The sequence below is a fragment of the Manis javanica genome, chromosome 2 (assembly GCF_040802235.1).
Source record: "Manis javanica isolate MJ-LG chromosome 2, MJ_LKY, whole genome shotgun sequence".
Taxonomy (NCBI): domain Eukaryota; kingdom Metazoa; phylum Chordata; class Mammalia; order Pholidota; family Manidae; genus Manis; species Manis javanica.
The window spans coordinates 117,761,751-117,777,427 of record NC_133157.1 but is presented as its reverse complement, the minus strand read 5'-3'; the positions used below and the strand labels follow the sequence as shown (position 1 = coordinate 117,777,427).

The 15,677-nt window shown below is 37.7% G+C and overlaps 1 protein-coding gene across 1 annotated transcript in view; it reads right to left on the bottom strand.

The window, feature by feature from the left end:
• The window catches only part of LOC140847835 (neuroepithelial cell-transforming gene 1 protein-like), a 74,453-nt gene extending 67,853 nt beyond the window's left edge, over positions 1-6,600 (bottom strand). The window contains exon 1 of the mRNA XM_073229225.1: positions 6,395-6,600. The gene's annotated coding sequence lies outside the window, so the exon portion shown is untranslated. The remainder of the gene's footprint in view (positions 1-6,394) is intronic.
• Between the last annotated feature and the right edge of the window lie 9,077 nt (positions 6,601-15,677).

Sequence of the window (15,677 nt, the reverse complement as noted above, 5' to 3'; positions counted from 1 at the left end):
ATGGACTACTATTCAGCCATAAGAAAGAAACAAATCCTACCATCTGCAACAACATCGATGGAGCTAGAGGGTATTATGCTCAGTGAAATAAGCCAGGCAGAGAAACACAAGTACCAAATGATTTCCCTCATTTGTGGAGTCTAACAATGAAGCAAAACTGAAGGAACAAAACAGCAGCAGACTCAGAGACTCCAAAAAGGGAACAGTGGTTACCAAAGGGGAGGTTGGGTGGGGAGGGAGGAGAAAGAGGATTGAGGAGTATTATCATTGGCGTACATGGTGTGGGGGGGGTCATGGGGAAATCAGTGCGGCACAGAGAAGACAAGTAGTGACTCTGTGGCATCTTACTAGGCTGATGGATAGTGACTGCAATGGGGTGTGGGGGGGACTTGTTAATATGGGTGAATGTAGTAAGCACAATGTTTTCATGTGAAACCTTCATAAGAGTATATATCAATTATACCTTAATAAAAAATATGATTACTTTCATGTACCTACACCCATATATGCTGGCATAATTACCTTAAGAGAAATTGCTTGGTTTTAAGTACATAATAAAAATGAGTTTTATTTACCAGACTTCCCTGCAACATGTATGTAACACAAGTACTAGAAGAAGAGGAGAGAGAGGAACAGAAAAAATAATGTGAAGAAATAATGGCTGGAAACTTCTCAAATTTATAGAAAAACAATAACCTACACATACAGAAACCTCAACGAACTCCAAGTACCATAAAAAAGAGACATGCACAGACTTAAACAGTAAAAACGGTCAATAACAGGAGAAAAACCTTTCATGCTCGCTGCTTAAAATGGAATTCCAAGAAGATCAATAGCTGACTCATCAAGAAACAATGGCAACCAGAAAGCAGTGGGATAACCCAAAGTGTTCAAAGAAAAACTATCAACAAATAACCCTATATGCAGGAAAACTATCTTTCAAATATGAAGGTGTAATAAATACATTTCTAGATAAACAAAAATTTCGAAAATCTGTTGCTAATAAGCCTGTCTTAAGAGAAGTATGAAAGGCAGTATTTACGCGAAAAGCAAGTCAGCCCAGGTGTAATCTGAATCCACACAAAAAAGAGCACCAATAAAATCAATTTAAATGAAAAGGTCAGCAAACAAAATAAATTGTTATACATAGAAAACATTCACTTAAGGCAAAAAAAAAAGCAATAAAGGAGAAATAGAGAAAAAAAAGACATAAAACAAAAGTAAAATAGCAAGCATGAATCAAACTACATCAATAATAACATAAAATGTAAATAGGGTAAGCAACCCAAAAAAAAGACAGAAAGAAAGACAGGACAGGACAGGAGAGGAGAGGAGGGGAGGGGAGGGGAGGGGAGGGGAGGGGAAGGGAGGGGAGGGAGAAAGATGATCTAACTATATATTGTCTATAGAGACATTAGTTTCAGAGATATGAACAGCTTGAAAAAAGGGCAGAGAAAGATATCACATAAACAGCAAACCACAAGAAGCTGGATTGGCTACATTAACATCAGACAAAACAGAGTTTAAAACAACAACAAAATAACTTATCAAAGATAAAGGGGGACATCTGATAATGATAAAAGGATTGATTCATCAGTAAAGTTTAATCATTACAAATATGTATGTACCTAATAATAAAATACATGAGGCAAAAACTGACATAAAGGAAGGTAAAAATAGACATTTCAACAGTAATACCTTCAATATCTGCTGTCAATAATGGTAGAATAACTAGACAGAAGATCAACAAGGAAATACAAGACTTTAACAATCTTACAAACCAACTAGATCTAATAGACATCTATAGAGTATGACATCCAACAGAATATATGCTCTTTTCAAATGCATGGAACATTCTCCTTCATAGACCACATTCTAGAGCATTAGCCTTAATATATTTAAAGGGACATAAATAATACAAACTATTTTCTCCAACTACAACGGAATGAAATTGTAAATCAACACGAGGAAAAAAACTGGGAAACTCACAAATATGTGGACATTAAAAAACACACCTAAATAATCAATGGGTCAAAAAAGAAATAAAAGGGAAATAGAAAATAATTTAAGATGAATGATAGTGAAGATATAAAATATCAACATTTCTAGAATGCAGCTAAAGCAGTGCTTATGGGGAAATTAATAGCAATAAATGTCTACATTATGAAAGAAAAAAATTTCAAATAAGTAAATAACCTTCCACCTTAGGACACTGGGGAAAAGGGGGCAAGCTAAACCTCAACCAAGCAGAACAGATAGTACAAAGGTTAAAACAGAAATAAATGAAATAGAGAATAGAAAAACCAGTAGGAAAAATAAATAAATAAAGCCCAAAGCTGGTTCTTTGTAGAGATCAACATGATTGATAAATCCTCAGGCACACTGACCAAGATAAAAAGACAGAAGACTTGGTAATTCAAGTCATTACTCTCATGCTGCTTATGTCAACAACCTTTTTCCGACAGACATAATTTCCAACCTCACACAAAAAGTAGAAACCTAGTGGGAAAACCCTCCAATTACTGCTCACAACTTACCCTACTCCCCAAACTTACCTAAACCTATACCATCCATAGCTCTTACCCAGGTTAAATTCTCTACCCTTAATTTGGAGAGAATCTTGGTCCTTCTCTGCCTTCTCGGTTGCTTGTTTAATCACTTGCCCTTTCCTATCTCTTCAACCTCTCCTCTACTTACTTATTTCTCCCAGCATATCAACTTTGTCCCTTATTAAAAGTCTGCCCACAAACCTGTGTGATCTCCCTGTATTGTTCTTTCTTGCTTTCCTGTTGCAGTGAAACCTCTTGAAAGTGTAATCCACAAACTTTCTTGTTCTCCAATGTCACTACGAGCTGTCAGATTAAACACGCATCATTTTTCATCTAGGCTACTGCAGATTGACTTGCCACGAACTTATCAACTACACTTGAGATTTTTAATTTGGTATGCACAGGTGGGCTGCAAGGGTTCACAAACTTGGAAGTTTACATATATGAGCACTTTTTTCAGGAGTCTTTTTTTTTCATAAAATGTAAATAGTGCTAGGATGCCAAAATGTTACCTATTTTTCTTATGGAAAACAGAGCGACTTTAAGAACGCAAAAATGATCGTGTCATTGGCTTGTCTTTCAGTATTTCTCCATCACCTGAAAATAAAACCCAAACCCCTCCATGATGTGGATCTTACCTCTTCAGCACAGTACTTCATCACTACCTACCTCCTCTCCATCCCTATTTCAGTCCTCTCCCCTACACTACTAGCATCTAGTTACAGTGAATTATTAGCATACCTAGAGTTCATAACTCTCATTTGCTTTAGGGCCTTTTAACATGGTTCTCCTCCTCTACATGAACTCACCCATTTAGACCTATTCTCTAAACTGGGATTACAAAAGTGAGGTAGAACAGGAACATGGGACATGTAACATGATTAATTTTTCCTGCCTATGATGAGAAATGCCAACATATAATGGTTACTGTAGAAAGAACAGGAGGGACTCCATCTTAAGGCTAAGATTCTATTCTAAAAACCAGGGAGTTAGGAGGTAAGATTCCTAACATATTTTATCATGATTCGCCAACAAAAGACCCTATCCTAACGCAAGGTAAGCAGTTCTCAGTGATGTGTTTTCACTGCTTGAGGGTCACCATTATCTTGGAGAAGAACAGAATTAATAAATTTCTGTGTTAAGTTTATCTTACAGAATATTCAGAGGGCTGATGATGGACGGTGATGTAATGTCTCTCATTGGAGACAAACATCATGACACCACACATCAGCCTATGCTCCCCTGGCCCTATTCTTGAAATCCTTAAAGACCCAAAACCTAAAACTTAAGTGCACCTACTCTCTGAGATCACCTGCACAGCCGCCTGAGTGTGCACTGTCTTAACAAACTTTCTTGCTACAGAAGCCTGTTGCCCTTCTCTGAACTCTTTTCATTTTAAAGACAAGAACTTGCTGACCTCCTCTGGAGGTAAATGTATTTGTCACTTTGCTTTTTCATTCAATTTTCTAGTCTTAACCCCAAGTCTTCTCTCTATTGTGCTGAAAATAAGTAGGAAAGGGCTACTGAAATCTCTGATTTCAGCTCGCAAATTTCTGTCACCTGGGTGACTCTCACAGAACTGTGGCTGCATGATCATGCTCTTTGTAGGCTACCTGAAGAATAGTTCTTTGATTTGGGAAGTTCTCACAACAAAATCTCACTCCATCCAGTGCTCTGTGGCTCCCTCAAATTCTGGAGTCGTAGGGGCTTACTTAGTTCCCACACTGTGCAGATCAAGTGGACACTAGATGCCAGGTGACCCTGGCTTTAGGAATTGCCAAGGGAGTTTTTAGCAGTTCAGTGAACTTCCCTTTTATCCCTCTGCTCTTTCCTGTGCTCTACTGTCTGCACAGCTGCTAACATCCACTAATCCTCTTGCTTTATGAACTCCTTCCTTACCTACACTCATCCTAGGAGACTTCCCTAGTCTGGGTGAGGTTTCACCTAGTGCACAGGGAAAGGCGTCCCCAGACACAGCTGCCTGGCAACATAAAGGGAATAATTTCCTGTTCTCCATCAGGATTAAGTATCCTTTTTATTTGTGTTTATGGCATCCTGTGTATACTTATATAGCAACTTTTATCACACATCATTATAATTATTAACTTAGCTTTCTTCCCTGTAAGATGACAAGTTCTTATAGAGTTAAGGACAGTATTTTCCATCTCCATGTTACTACTGTATGGCATTCATGTATTTCCCAGATAAATCATACCTTATTCCCTTGTCAACTCACTGCAAACAGTGTAAATACAATATTTTTAATACTCTATGGGAATTAGTTAAGATGAATATGCTCCTCCCATTACCAGATTTAATGATCTCTTCATTCCTTATCAAATTTAAACTTTCCAATCCTTCCTTATAAGTAACATTTGACACAGTTATCATGTCCTTTTTCTTGAAATCTTTTCCTCATTTAGCCTCCTGGATACTGTTCTCACTTGATTCTCCAGAACACTCTCATTACCCTGACCTTTTAAATGTTGGGAGTGCCTCTGGGTTTATTCCTCAAACTCTTTATTGATATTCACTAGCTAGATGACTTCCCAGTACCATGATTTCAAATGTATTTGCTGATAACTCCCAAATTTATATGTGGTGCATTCACTTTATGAAATTTCACAGAGCTAAACAGTTATGATCCATACACTCTTTCATTTGAGTGTTATACTTCAATAAATGGTTTAAAAAAGAGAAAAGAAAAACAACTATTGTGATGAGCTCTTAACAGAAGTCTTATAACATATCCCAAAGCAAACCTTTTCTCTAGTCTTTCATTTCTGACACCATGGAAACTGACTCTTCCAGAGTGCTCAGGCCAAAACCCTCAGACTCAACCTTCTTTTCTCCTTTTCTCTTAATACTACATTTAATCCATCTACAAATCTTGTTAGCTCTACTTTCAAAATATATCCCCAAAATGAGTATTTTCCACATCTCATATGATGTCTCAACTAAAATAACATAATTGGTGTCCTGTTCTATCCTTGCCCCATAGGAGTCAGAGTGACCCTTTTAAAATATAGATCACATCGTTTTCTTTTGCTTTCCAACTCACTAATTCAAATTTAAAGTCCTCTGGATGGTCTCAGTCCAGCCATCTCTATGACCTCATCTACCATCCTCTCTGTTTCATTCCACTCCAACCACCATGGCCTCTGTGCAGTTCCTTAAATGCACCAAAGATGATTCTACCGCAAAGCCTTTGCACTTGCTGTGCCTCTCTCCAGTCCCGTGGATTAGTTTTAATTTCTTTGGATCTCTGCTCCAATGCCATCATCATCAAAGAGGCTTTTAAAAATAGCAACACCATCCTCTCCTTATCTCTATCCCCCTTACAATGCCTTAACTTTTTTCACAGCAGGTATTTGATTACTGTCTTTCTCCCCAACCAGAATTTAAGCTTCAACAGAGCAGGAACTTTACCTGTTCTGCTCACCAGAACTCCCAGTATCTATAATATCTGACGTTAGGCAAGAGGTGAACAGTATTACTGAATTAGTGTACAATTTAAGACTGCCTCTCTTCATTATTTTTGACGTTTTCCTCCTCTCTTCACTAGTCTTTCTGGTTCTCCCATTTCTGACAGTTTCGGTCCCCGGTTTTGCATGCAAGGACCGCCCACATCCCAGCACAGACGCGCGGGGTGGGCAAGGCTGACCCCTTATACCGTCCCCGCCCAGCCCAAGGAACAGGAGCCCCCGGCGGGGGAAGGGCTGGGGTCGAGGAGGAGCTGGAGGAGACAGGGAGTGAGCAGCCCGCCCCTCCCGTCCCCGCTTCCTCGCACCCGGAGCTTCGGACCGGACGCCCGGGTTCCCGGTCGCTGCCGCCCCTGCTCTCACCTGCCTTCCGGCCTGGGGTCGGGGCTGTCGGCCGAAGACCCCGCGGCGCCGCCAGCGCTAAGACCGGAGGCCCGGCGGCTTCGCCTCCGCGGCGGGGGCTGTTTCTGGGTCGCCGGCTCTGGCCCCCATGGCGCGGAGATGGGTGGTGGGAGGCAGCGGCCGCGTGTCAGGAAACCCACAGGCACGGGGAACGCGCGCGGCTGCTTCTACCCCCGCAGCAGTTCCGGTCAGGAGCGCGCCGCCGCCGCATTTCCGAGGTTTGAAATGGCGGCCACGAAGGGTCCAACCAATCAGAGAACAGCAGGTCGTTGCTAGGATGCGTGGAGTCCCGCCCTCTACCCTCCCAGGCCCTCTGGCGCCTGACCGAAGCTGAAAAAGTGAGGTGGTGCGCTGGGCAGTCCTGCAGATTAGTGGATGGCCTTGGTTTAATAATGACTCCGTTCCTAAATCCCCAAAGCCCAATACCTACTGCACTGTTTATTAGGACTTTCATCACAGTCCAAGACAAATTGCAAGCGTTTTAATTCCTTTTCAGCATTTGGGGAGAAGAGAGGTAGAAAGTAATGACCGAATATGAGGTGGTTTTATTGGTTACATACACACTAAATTATTCATGTGAGAAAAATCCCAGTTATCAAAGGAAATGGAAATGTGTTCTCAGGGCTGCCTAGGAAACCAGTAAAACCTAATTTTGAGCCCTCCTGCTTCCCAATGGGGAGGAGTGAAAGTACCTTCATCCTCTAATTATAAGAAGGCAGCAAAAGGCACAATGTCAAATAATGGACTTCTCAAATAATGAAGTTGTTAAATAGCACGTTCTTTGAATTTAAATATTGCTTTTTTTTGTATCGAAGTCTTTCAAAAATAACTTTTCCTTTCACACTTAGGAATCTATCCTAAGAAATAAAATTACATAGGCACTGATCGGTGGCAGAATATGCCATCCTAAAATATGCTACTGTGGCATTAGGATTATTTTGCGTTACAGGCAGTTGAAGAACACCAGGAGCAGGAAGGGCATCCTGGCCTCCCTTTTTTTACTGAAAGCAGGAGATGAAGTTCTGTTGTGAAAAACTGCCCTTTCTATACCTGGAGGAAAGAAGCATTCTAATTCCTGGAGATGGGGGGAAGTCAAGGGAGAGAGAAGAATGTACAAACAGACCTTATTAAAATAACATCTTCCTTTGGTCTCCTTATATATTTTAGTTACGTTCCCACAATTGCCTCTCTTCATCTGCTCTAGTATATAAATAAGCACTAAGATTTTACCACTCCTGTGGGTCTTCGTTGTCCTATGGAGCTCCCTTGTTTGTATGAAAATCCCTTACCTTTCCTCCTGTTAATCTGTCTTCTGTCCTTTTAACTGTCATGCCCAGCTGGACACCCAAACAGGGTAGAACTGAAGTTTTGTTTCCCCTACAACATGAAGATACTAATGGCATGGTTGTTGTTTATGATATAAGAAAGAGTAAATAAAGGCAATCTAAAAAAACAATGATAGGGAAATGGTTAATTATGTTTGAGTCACTGGACAGAATATATTCAGCCAATAAAAAGTAACTATGAAGTGTGGAATAGAATAATACGTTGTAATTTTTAAATAAAAACAGGGGATGTAGAGGTATATCTAGTATATTCAGAGTTATGAATTTAAGAGATTTCATAGGAAAAAGATGATATCAATGAATTAAAGTGTCTCCATGTGGTCAGACTTTAGGTATTAATTTTTTTTACTTATATTTTATAATTTTTTAATTGTGAAGTGTTGAGCTTATATTACATTTATAGCACAAGGTAAAGTACGTTTAGTTTTAAAAAGGGAAAGAAGTTAGGGAGCAAGATGCCTGTAGTTGATAACTACCTCTGTTCTGCCTTATCAGACCCTTATCCCCAAATTAAGAAGGAAATACTGCTTTGTAGCACTGAAAGTAAAACAATACAGAAATGTCCTCTGGGGACTTGGTAAAAAATTTATTTTAATAACATTTTGGCACTAAAGTTTCAAAATATTATCAGTGGAAGCAATGGGGGCAAGGGGTAGGGATTTAAAAAGGAGTATTGAAAATGTGTGTGTGTCTGTTTGTGTGCATGTGCATATGTGTGTTTTGGGGAAAATATTTCTAAAGGACTAAAATACATATTAACAGAGATAATATATGTATATAAACATACATAATGAGGTATACACATTAAAAATTTAACAGTAACAGCTAGAAGTACTGAAAAGTGTCTTACAACTTTCAAACCACTAGAGGAAAAATTGTAGTACAACGAAAAGTCAATCAATCTATCAAATGGGAGGAAAATATGGAAACAACAGAAAAGCATAGTTGAAAGCATTAAGAAATAGAAAACTTCTATTAATGGAAAACCCAGCCAAATGTAGGTAATCACAATAAAAGTGATTACATTGCATTTTCCCATTGAAAGACAGAGACTAACTATTTTTAAAAGAGACACATCCAAAACAAGTTTAAAAATAAACAAATGGAGTTCCTAGCTCCTGTAATATGATGCAATAAGTTATCGGGACCATTTTGATTAAGTAAAACAAAAAATGCTGACTAAAGTGCAAAAGAACATCTTGAGGCTTTGATGAATAAGATAGTAAAGAATTATTGGGCCAAATCTTGAGGAAATGAGAAGATAAGCGGGGGCCAGAAACTCCTTTTATGTTAAAGGTACTTTCCAAACAGGGAAATTTCAGTGTTCATGGACTTAATTGGTGCAAGGGAGAGGAATCAATGCCCAGAGCCCGATCCAAGGTAATTTAAAAGGAGACTTTTCACCATACAGTTCAACCACCAAAATACTTTCAGAATAAGGGTAAACCCACCCACCTCCTCAACACCCATGAGAACCACAAGGGGGTTTTCCTTGGTATTGAGCAGGGCTGGGCATTAGGAGGGACTGTCTCTCAGAAGCTATGACCACAAGCTGGCACTAAGACCAGTGGGCAACCGAGAATCACATCACTTGGATGGTCTGAAAATTAAACAAATATATTTAAACAGATAAACATCCCTTAGGTGTCTTGTTGAAAATGCAAATGCTCTCTGGAGAACTACACTTTTATCCCAGACTGCAGAGACTTCCCTCAAATAATTTTTCAAGGAAAATCACTGGCTCACACACAAAAAAAAACCAAGCAGATAAGGAAAGAAGCCACTGCTGGTAAGAGTCAGAAGACGTAATTGACAGAAAAAAACAGACCTGCAAAGATTTTGTCTGCATAATCAGACAGAAATGTTTACAATTGCTATGTCAAAAGAAATAAATGACAAGATGGAAAATATCTTCAGGAAGTATACAATTACAAAAAAATAAGCTTAACGGAGCAGATTTGAAAAAGAACTTAGAAGAATTTGTAGAAATGAAAAAAATACAGTAATTCAAATAGAACACTCACTGCATGACTTTAAAAGATTAGATAAAGCCAAAGAAAGACAGTGAGTGAACAGGATGATAGTTGGAGAAATTAACCAGAATGTAGCATAGACATTCAGATTGGAAATAGAAGATGTGAAGGACTCTACAAGGTACAGCAAAAAGGTCTAACAAAAAGGAGAGGAAAGGGAATATGGGAAGGAAGCAATATTTAAAAAATAGCGACTGAGGACTTTCCAGAACTCAAGAAAGACATGAATCATCAAGCCCAACAGATCATTAAACCCAGCAAATCCAAAGCAGAACAAATAAAAAGCAATACACATAAAGACACATTATGTAAAACTAAAGAAACCAAGGACAAAGACAAAAATTCCAGAGTAGCCAGAGGGAAAAGACCTTAAAAGGAACAAGATTTATACTGACAGCTTCTCATATGCAACAGTAGACTGAGGAATAAATACCAGCATTGAAATCTACCCAGTGAAATACCTTTCAAGAATATGGGTGAAATAAAGATATTTTCAGTCAAAAGCAAAAAAAAAAAAAAGTTTGTGACTGAAAGATGCTCTCAAAGAAAGTCTAAAGCATTTACCTCAGGCCCAAGTAAGAAAAGTAAAATGGGAGGAATACAAAGCAAAGAAAGTGGTAAATATGTGGGCAAATCTAAAACATTGTATATGACAACAATTAAAAAAAAAAGAAGGATCATAAATGGAATTTAATTATTCTAAGGTCTAAGAAAAGGGTATTGTGCAAGAAGAGGGTAAAGATTCGATTAAATTTGGATATGTTGTAATATCTTGGATAATTGCTATAAATGGAATTACATAATATGTGGTCATTCTGTCTGGCTTTTTTCACTTAGCATGCTTTCAAAATTCATCCATGGTGTACCACATATCATTATCATTCCTTTTTACTGCCAAATAGTATTTCCCTGTATGGATATACCACTTTTATTTCTCTATTCACCAGATGATGAACATTTGAGTTATTTCCACTTTTGCCCTTACAAATAATGCTGCTATGAATGTTAGTTTACAAATTTTGTGTGGACATACGTTCTCATTTCTTTGGGGTAATGAAGCATTTTTATTGTTCCTTTTTCCCTTATTCTATTTGAAAGCTAAATACTCCATTTCTATTTTTAGCAATTATTCAAGGTATTACTACATATCTAAATTTAATCAATATCTCTACACTTTTCTTGCAAAAGATAACCTAGGATATGAGGACAAACAGCACAGAAGTAAACACTATATCTAAACCCAACTATATGAGATATTGCATTGAATGTAATGGACTAAATTCTTCAAGTTAAAGACAAAAATAGAAAAAAATCATAGTGTGTTTACAAAGGACACATAAAAAATGTGCAGACAATGAAGAATGTAAAGAATGTAAGAATGTAAAAAGTGGAAAAAGATATTCAAACACTAACCAAAAAACTACATTAAAGTAGTAATTCTTTATTAATATTCAGTAATAGTAATTTAGTTCAATAGTGTTAATATTCAATAATACAAACTTTAAGGCAAAAATCCAGTTAAGATAGTTATTTTAAAATGGTAAAAAATGTTTGAATTCTGTAGGAACTGTAACAATTTAAAATTCACATGCTCTCAATAACATATTCTGAAAATAGATAAAGCAAAAATTGTCAGATAAAGAAATAATAGAAAAATCAACAATCATAATGGGAAATTTTAATACATCTTTAAAAATAATCAGTACTCAAAATTCAAACTACACAATAAATGAGTTTGATGTAATGGAGATGCATATATCTCCATTGCATCCAACAATTCCAGAATACACATTCTTTTCAAGCATTCACAGAACATTTTTAAAAATTGACCATATAGCAGAATATAAAGGATGTCTTAAGTATATAAAGAGAGAAATTATTTAGAGTATGTTCTCTGAACTTAATGAACCAAAAAAAAGTATGATATAATTAAAAATAAAATAAATAATAAAAACCTAGACTATCCCCATATACTTGGAAGTGGTGGTGGTCCAGGTGAAAGGGTGAAAGGTAGAGGTAAAAAGGCCACTTTTTTGTTTTGCTTTATGTATTAGGGATTGTTTGAATCTTATTTACGGAAAAGATATTCAACAGTGCTTAAGCAATAAAAAGAGCTCCTTGCTGGCACAGCAGATTCTGCTCAGACACTTTCCTTTCCCCATAAGGATGGATTTTTTAAAAATGCATTTGTTATTTTCAATCCAGGGATAAGCTGGAAGGAATTCATCTGCAGTCGTGCACAAACTTAGTTCAGGGTGTGTTCAAGCCCACCTCCACTACTCTGAGACTGAACTGACAAAACGGCGAAGAGTCTGTACTGCTGTAAGTGGAGCAGGCGTCTCAGCCCGCAGGTGGTGTCATTTCCTGCCCTGTGATAATGCTGACCTGGGTGCACTTCTCCGTCACTCCTGCGGGCAGTGGAGCAGCTTCCCGAGGGCATGGTAAGTGGCTACTGTACTCCTCGGGTACCGGCAGTGTTGCTTTGCTGTTGTAGCAGGTTTGACTCCGGATTTGGCCCTCTTCCCACCAAACAATTCTTTACTTAATTCTTAATACGTGAGAAGACATCTGGTTCTTGCAATATCCATGTTGGGTGCAGATCTGGACAGGCTCTCCTCTATTTATCTTCACTTTTGCTGCTTTGGGAAAAGTTGTTGATTTGAAGTTGTTTACTTAATTGAAGGCTGAAGCGAGCACCTCTGCTTCCTTCAGTTTCTGTGCTTGTTTGAGACCTGGTGTGCTGATATTCCTATAGGAATCAATCGTTTCACTTTTAACATGCTTTTAGAGTTTCTGGGGACTTCAGACCCAGGTTTCCATTGCTAAGCTCATAAATGCCTGGCAGGGTAAAGTGCAAGATCTTCTCTGTCCTCTCTGGAGTTCTTTGTGGACAATAATGACGATAGTTACTTACAGTGATTCTGTTTTGGGCACCTTTTAAGATCCACTGTCTCTTTAATCACTTATGTGTCAGTTACAGAAATGTTTAACATCTTAGAATTTTTGATTTTTAAATAGAAACCTTTCAAACTGCTTTTTCATCTTTGATCTTCTCACCCCATTGGACCCTCCCTTTGACATTATAAGGATGTTTAAATTGTTTTGCTCTTAAAATTATGCTTTCCCACATGAGGGATGGAAATATCCTGTCTTAAGTGTATCAATGTCAGTATTATGGGTGTGATATTGTATTATAGTCTTGCAAGATATTTCCATTGGGGAAAATGGCTAAGAGGCACATGATATCTTTCTGTACTATTTCTTACAACTGTGTATGAATTTGCAGTTCCTATTTATCTAAAAAAAGTTAACTAGAAGATTATGCCTTCCTAGTAATTCAAAGAAGCTTTGTAGTAGCATTTATTAATGTGCTGTGAGTTACCAATGTTGATATTCAGTGGGCATTTTACAGTCTTAGAGTGTGACTATTATTTTAACACATAGTTTGGAAAGGAGGGAAGAATAAGGTGAAGACAGCCTTCGGTACCTTGGAACAGAGTGATGTTGTAAGCTCAGTTGCTTCTCAAACCAGGAAGGGCAAAGTCGATTCTTCTTGGGCCAAGTATTCCTGCCAAATTAAAAAAAGGACAGTATCACTCCTCTGTCTGAACTACGTGGGTAGCAGATCACATGCAAAGCAGCAGTGGTTTTTTTATGTTGGTATTGTGAGCACATGGCATGTGTGTATCCCACACCACTGGGTGGTAAACAGCTGAGGAAGACTGCTGTGAGAGAAATCTACATGTACATAGCTTCAATGATATAGAGACACAAAATGCCCCCTAACCTTTAAATTTTTACCTACATCTAGGGATTTAGTTGAGTCTGATCTGTTTACAGTAGCTTACAATGTACTGGGATCATTTTAAGTCTCACAGGTGAAGGAAATGAAACTGTTTTTTGCAGATAGGGGTCGTAGAAAGCTGTTTATGATGGAATGTATTGTTTTTATTTTTATGTGCCAGGTAAAAGTGGGAGTATTGATTGGTACTAAGTGCATTGCAAATTGAGTTCACAATCACTGTCATGAGAGACTGATAATTGCAGAGAAGTAACACAAGAGGGAAGCTCTGCTCAAGTAATGAACATGAATTCTTCAAAGAGGAGAGAGAGCTGTGTTGTGCCTTAAGAATCAAGGAGACTAAGTACAAGGTTTGACGGGGCTGAGCAGGAAGAGAGTCCAAGTCAGATTGCAGGGGTGTGACCAGCCAGAGCTCCCTCCCACCTGTGACTGGTAGGCTTTTTGTAGCTGAAGCTCAGACCTTGGGAAAAGAGGGTAGGGTTACCTAACACATCAACAGGCAAACCTCCTGAAGGGCCCTGATGATGCAGAAAATGGCCTTCTCACTCTCTAAGACCTCCTGTGTAGACTTGTTCCATGACCCTGGCAATCAAAGCTCAATGATATTAAAGTCAGTGATTGTAATCCCTTTAGATTTTTAGGATTTAACTTTTCCTTTCCCTCTCTTAGATGTCTACTAAAACTGTGTATGTTTAAATAACAAAAAGAGTTGTTTGCTCTTTTAAAAAATGTGGATAGTGATTTAAAAGTGGGATAGGAGATGTGGGGTCTGATATGGGTGAAGGAAAACAGTGAAGTTTAAACCAAAAAGACCACTTACTACCCAGATATAACTAGAGTTAATACTTTGCAATTTTTTCATTAAGGTATCATTGATACACATAAAGGTTTCACATGAGCAACAGTGTGGTTACTACATTCACCCATATTATCAAGTCGTCCCCCCGCCCCCCGCCAATACTTCACATTTTTCAAGACAGTTTTCTATGCTTAGTTTTAAATGTATTTGACATACTTTATATACAATCAACAAAAAGCTTATATACTCTGTACTTAATATGTTATGAGCATTTCCCACTTCATACCTTTTTGGGGGTAAATATTTAAGATAATATTAATTAAGGTAATATTAAGGGTAATAATGCATAACATACTACTGTATTGATGATCTTCCTTTAAATGCCCAGCAGTAGGTGAATGATTAAGTTGATGTTTTCATTCATTTAGTTAATAAATCTGTGAATGCCATTGTGCCTAAACTTTGTGTTTTAGATTCTTTCTTTCTTTTGTAATTCATTTGTTTATGTCGTTTGCCTGTTTATCTAGTAGATGTTGCAAGTGTTTCTTTTGTAACTGACGAATATAAAACTGGTTTATATATAACCCTTATATATGAAGGGCTGTATATAAATCAATTTTTGTATGCATCGGTATTTATTATGGTATAGAATTTTTACATTTGGAGTTGTCAAATCTATTGCATGTTTCCTTGGTGAACTTTTCACTACTTTTAAAAATCTTTTTTTTTAAATTTTGACATCATTAATGTATAATCACATGAGCAACATTGTGGTTACTAGATTTCCCCCCCAATTAATTTTTCACTACTTTTAAGCTTAGGCCATCCTTCCTTATCTAGAGCATATATGAACAGTAAATATAAAAATCTTAAGATATGAAGAGGTAACATCTTTAATTTATCTGTAGTGGGTTTTAAACTGTGTCAAGGTTATACCTTTCCAGTAACTAGCTAATTTTTTGGGGGGGTAAGACAGCTTGATTTTATACATATATGGTATATAATATATATATAGTCTTAACTTGTTCTTAGTCCATTACACAATAGGTGCTTAGTTTATGTTGTTGAAACTTTGAATGGAACTGTTGTCCGTAATTCAACTGTTCTTGTACCCTGGCTTTTGGTTTCCATGAGACACCTTTAATTAGCCTTATAATACATTTCACCAAGGCTAGCTTGGTGTCTGAATGCTGAGTGATGAAGCTCATGTTATCTGAGAAGGCCTACTCAATGCTAACTTACTATGGCTTATTTCAGAGGGAGT